Source organism: Peromyscus eremicus, unplaced genomic scaffold, assembly GCF_949786415.1.
Source record: "Peromyscus eremicus unplaced genomic scaffold, PerEre_H2_v1 PerEre#2#chr22_unloc_1, whole genome shotgun sequence".
Taxonomy (NCBI): domain Eukaryota; kingdom Metazoa; phylum Chordata; class Mammalia; order Rodentia; family Cricetidae; genus Peromyscus; species Peromyscus eremicus.
In genome coordinates, this window is record NW_026734286.1 from 8,541,020 (window position 1) to 8,546,971 (window position 5,952).

The 5,952-nt window shown below is 36.2% G+C and overlaps 1 pseudogene; it reads left to right on the forward strand.

Annotated features, from left to right (window-relative positions):
* The first annotated feature begins 420 nt into the window (after nt 1-420).
* On the forward strand, nt 421-5,619 carry LOC131900448 (zinc finger protein 431-like; annotated as a pseudogene).
* Nucleotides 5,620-5,952: the final 333 nt, after the last annotated feature.

Sequence of the window (5,952 nt, forward strand, 5' to 3'; positions counted from 1 at the left end):
TTCAAGACTACCCTGGCCCAAAGAGTAAGTTCTAGGCCAGCCAGAGCTACAAAGAGGACCTATGTCAAAAAGGCCACAAAAAATAGAGATGTGTGTAATAAATATAGGAGTGAGACCATCTGTGAGTTAGAATTCAATGAAATAGTGCTAGTGAGGTGGCTCAGTATGAAAAGTGCTTGATATGTGAGCCAAATGACCTGAAATTGTTCCTAGGAACCCTTGGTGGAAGGAGAAATCGACTCCTGAACTTTATCCTCTGATCTTCAACCTCTCACTATGGCACCCTTGTGCCTGCCCTGACACACATATCATACAAATGCATCACCCAAATACACATAATACTAGATTTTTAATTGTCTAGATAGGAAAAAAGAATAAACTTTGGCCTTGGATTACACTTAAATTTGTGATGGGATTAAAATGTCCCATCAACTTATGTATAGTCTTAAACAGGTAAGTCTTACAATGAAAATGAAGTGTTTTATGTGGCACTATTTCTCTGTTTTCCCTAGAGCTCCTTTTAATCAATTGGGACTTTAATGTGTCACCTTAGAGAGACTTTTGTTTAGTTTTTCTTTCTTTCTTTTTTTAAGATAGGATCTTTTGGAACAAAAACTGGCCTTGAAGTTCTGATTCTCTTGTTTCCACTTCCCAGTTGATGAGATCAGTGTGTCAGGTCTCCATGCCTACCTGAAAAAGACCTTATACTAAAAGATTAATTTTAGGGAGACTCTATTTTGCAGGCTTCAGTCTTTAGCCTAAACCTCAATTTTTTTTTTTTTATTTTCAGAACCATACATAATTATATAGGGATGTGATGGGTGTAACTTGACTATTCATTTGATCTTATGGGTTCTTGCTTGTGGACAGTAAATTCCTGTTTCCCTTAGATATAGCCATTTCTTGGGCATTCTAGAAGTCCACTTAAACAAGATAAATATGTCATCTGCTAGTAATAACAGTCAGAAACTGAAGCCATATTGTGTATAAACAGTTTCTAGGGACTGGAAAGATGGCTCAGTGGAAAGTGTGCCTATGAAATTTGTAGAAGATAGTTCAGTTCCCACACCCAGGTTGACATGTCTGTCAGCTATGAATAATGTTGATAGCTATTCCAGCTTTATGGCCTTTCATAACTCTCTAGTCACTTGTATCCCATATGCTTTCCTTTCTCCTGGGACATTCTTTTGTGATTCTTTTTGTGTTTTTGTTTCTTAAGGCAGGATGTCATATAGCCCAGGCTGCCTTCAAACTTCCTATGTCCCCAAGAATGACCTTCAGTTTCTGATCCTGCTACCTCCACCTCTCAAGTGCTGTGATTACAGGCATCCTAATCCTTATCCCCTTTATGGAATAGGAATTGAACTAAGGGATTCATGCATGCTAGGCAAGAATGCTACCAACTGAGGTACACCTTCAGTCCCTTTATTCTTTTTGTTTTATTAGGATAATAATTTTGCTATGTACGAATATTTACCAGCTTACATGCCTGTGTACAATGTGTTTGCCTGGTACCCATGGAGACCAGAAAGAGCCAGATCCCCTATGCTGTAATTACAGGTGGTTGTGAGTGGCTATCACTTGTGTGCCTAGTATTGGCTGAAGTCAGAACAGAGTGTTAGATTCTCTTTACCTAATTATAGGAAGAGTTGATAACCTCTAATGAGCACTTAGAACTGAGCTAGGACCTCTTCAAAAGCAACAGGTGATCATATCTGTTGATATATCTTTACTCCATCACTTTTATTATTTTTTTAAGATCAGCATTTACTTTACTAATGTTTATTGAGAACTCTGATTCAACAGTCAGTAGCTCACTAAAAATGTATACCTTCCTAGGAATTATTAGCCTTACAGTTTACAAGGGGTCATTCCAGTTTATGATTGACAAGTACAGAATTGGAATGAGTGTTTTAACTGTATGGAGAAACTTCAAGTGAACCATGAGTGCTTTCTGTTTGTTTGTTTGTTTGTTTGGGACAGGACTCACTGTGTACCTTTGGCTGTACTGGAAATCTACACAGACAGGCTCAATTCGAAATCACAGAATGCCACCACCACACCCATATTGTCTATCCTGTTTTGAAGTTAATAATATGGATAACATTTTGCTGATATGTACTAGATAGTGTTATTGTGTTTGCATGTCCCTCTGTGCATATTATTAGGCATTTCTCCTACAATGCCATATTCAGTTTTGTGGGCACAGAAATGGAAGGCGTGATTCTCCTTTTCTGCTTTCTTTTAAAATGTGTTGGTGACTGTATTTGTGATTTTATGACCCATGTGATAGAATATATCAAGCACAATGAATTATATAAACATATTCTCAATGAAGTGTACATTTGCAATGCAGTCAGTCTCAACATTTCTATTATGTGCATATATGGGATACTTTAGGATGCAGTGACCTATGAGGATGTGCATGTGAACTTCACTCATGAAGAGTGGGCTTTGCTGGATCCTTCCCAGAAGAGTCTGTACAAAGATGTGATGCTGGAAACCTACTGGAACCTCTCTGCTATAGGTAAGAATGTGAGCTTTCTGTCACTTTTTAAGTTAAAGGTATAAAACTTTCTTGGAGATTGTTGCTCTTCTGTGATTTTAAATGTGAAAGAGGAAGAATCTAGTGACTAAAGCAGGCATTGTTCAAAGATTCACAAAAGACAGTAATTTCAGTTGTGTCTAATTTCCAGTAATATATCACATACATTTTCTGGTATTGTATTTTAGGGTACAAATGGGAAGACCACAATATTGAAGAAAATTGTCAAAGTTCTCGAAGACATGGAAGGTAATTTTCATGTGCAAGCTGATACATATGTACCTTGGAAGAAATGCTAATGTACCCTGAGCTTCTAAAGAAAAACAGCAGTGTAAATTAGCACAGTTGTGTGATGTTTATTAAATTCTCACAACACCATGTTCTCCAATGTCAGGTAGCTGATCACTGTTTGCAAAGCATTCCATTAAGGATAAGACAAGGAAGCAATGTCATAACAGATGTTACAATTTTGATCATAGCCATATGAGAAGCATGTTGTAGAATTGTACATCCAATTATTGTCATGCCATTCAATCATCATACAAGATATACATGTTGATAAGGGGATTAGAGTATGTCCAAGACCTTTTATAAGCAAAGCTTCCATATTAAAGCTAGTGTTCCTTGTATACTTGCAGTGAGTGCCTTAGCATAGTTTAGTGAGAGGAGCACTTTATGAGAGACAAGGAATTTATCATGGTGTAGAAACCTGAATCCATATACCACATCTCTGAGGCACAAAATGTTAGACTATGTGAATGTAATGTGAAAATCATTTATTTGTTGTTCTTCCTTTAATAGATATATCAACTGTCCCTCTGGATACAAGCCATGTGAGCATGAGGAATATGGAAAAAACCAATATACCTCTGTTTCTCCTGGAACAATTGGAAGATATGTTATAGTCACTTCTATGAGAAAACATGAGGACTGTGATACAAGTTTATACTTTCACATTGGAGAAAACCCTTATGAGTACAAGGAATATGGAAATTCTTCTGTCTGTACTGGTTCATTTTGCACATATAGTGTGACTCACAGTATAAGAAAATGTTATGCATGCAATCAATGTGGCAAAAACTTGAATTCTTCCAATTATTTTCAAAGACATGAAAAAATTCATTTCGGAAGAGGAAGTGATAAATGTGAGCTTTGTACTGAGGATTTTAGCCATCACAGTTATCCGCAAACACACAAAACAACCAATAATGAAGAGAATACCTGTGACTGTAAACAACATGATAAAACCTTTAGATATGATTCCTCTTTAAAATTACAACAAATAACTCATTTGGAAGGAAAACCCTATGAATATGAGCAAAGTGATAAAGTATCTGCATGTCATAGTCTTTATCAAGTACATAGAACTCATAATAGAGAAAAAAAGTATGAATACCAGCAATGTGATAAAGCCTTTTCAAGACCCTGTTATCTTCAAATATATAAAAGAATTCATACTGGAGAGAAGCCCTATGAATGTAACCAATGTGGTAAAGCCTTTGTACAGAAGAGTAATCTTCACAGGCATGAACGAAGTCATACTGGAGTAAAACGCTATGAATGTATTCCATGTGGTAAAGCCTTTGCACACAAGTATAAGCTTCTCATTCATGAAAGAATTCATACTGGAGAGAAACCCTATGAATGTAATCAATGTGGTAAAGCCTTTGCAGAGAAGTGTAATCTTCGAAGTCATGAAAGAAGTCATACTGGAGAGAAACCCTATGGTTGTAACCAATGTGGCAAAGCCTTTGCACAGAAGAGTTCTCTTCACAGTCATGAAAGAATTCATTCTGGAGAGAAACCCTATAAATGTAGTCAATGTGGTAAAGCCTTTGCACAGAAAAGTAATCTTCTCATTCATGAAAGAATTCATACCGGAGAGAAACCCTATGAATGTAAACAGTGTGGTAAAACCTTTGCACAGAAGAGTAATCTTCTTAGTCACGAAAGAAGTCATACTGGAAAGAAACCCTATGAATATAATCAAAGTGCTACATTCTTTGCACAGAAAAATCTTCTCATTCATGAAAGAAATCATACAAGGGAGAAACCCTATGAATGTAATCAATGTGGTAAAGCCTTTGCAAGGAAGAGTCATCTTCTCAGTCATGAAAGAATTCATACTGGGGAGAAACCCTATGTATGTAATCAGTGTGGTAAAGCCTTTGCACATAATAGTCATCTTCACAGTCATGAAAGAATTCATACTGGAGAGAAACCCTATGAATGTAACCAGTGTGATAAAGCATTTGCACGTAAAAGTCATCTTCGAAGGCATGAAAGATGTCACACTGGAGAGAAACCCTATGGATATAATCAGTATGGTAGAGATTTTGCATTTAACAGTCACCTTCAAATAAAAGAAAACGCATACTGGAGACAGACCCTATGAATGTAATCAATGTGGTAAAGACTTTGCACAGAATAGTCATCTTCACAGTCCTGATAGAAATCATAATAAAAAGAAAAAAACCTATGATTATAATTAGTGTGGTAAAGTCTTTGCACATTGCAGTATCCGTTCAAATCATGAATAAATTCCCTGTGAAAATCCTCATAAACTAATAAATGAGGTCAAGTCTTATAGTCCACATACTTTTTTTCCCATTGAGTTAGCTCACTGGTGCTTGAGTAAGGTTAGTAGAGACACTTTATAATTAAAAGATTGTCTCTTTTTTTAAGTTGTAAACATGTTATATTCCAGGAATAGAGAAACACATACTAATATGAATAATAAAAAGTATTTGCAAATGAAACTGATATATACTGTCATCACATTAGTTTTGGATCATGGTACTTGATTCTAAGGACTAAATACTTTTTCTCATTATATTCTCAGCAACACAAATGAATGGCAGAAAATGTTATCAGTAAGGAAATGTGATTCCTACTAATCCTGACTACCTGATATTGAGTTCCAGGATGGCCCTAGGTATGTAGAGAGATCCTTAGTCAAAAACCAGGATGTGGAAAGATGGTTGCATTTCTTTAGTACCTGGGTTCAATTGTCAGCACCCACATAGAAGCTCACAGCCATCTTTATATCCAGTTCTAGGGGATCCAACACACTCATACATACATGAAGGCAAAGCATCTTTTCATGTAAAAGCAAAATAATCCTTTTTAAAAGTATATATCACATTGTGAAACTTTCCCTAGTATAATGTGGACTCATTTCTACTTTGCTAAGTAATTTTTTTGGGGTCATTCCCATCAAGAGAATTGTGTTAACAATTAAAATAAGCAGTGTGCAGAGTCCATTCATAAAGGGATTGAAATCTATTCAATCATTCACTGAACAAGTAGCAGGGACTTTTCATCACCTGCAAATGATGGAAGGCAGAAGGAGTAAATGGGCATCTTCATTTTCTGCAGTATAATGACATCTTTGTGAGCTGGAGAGT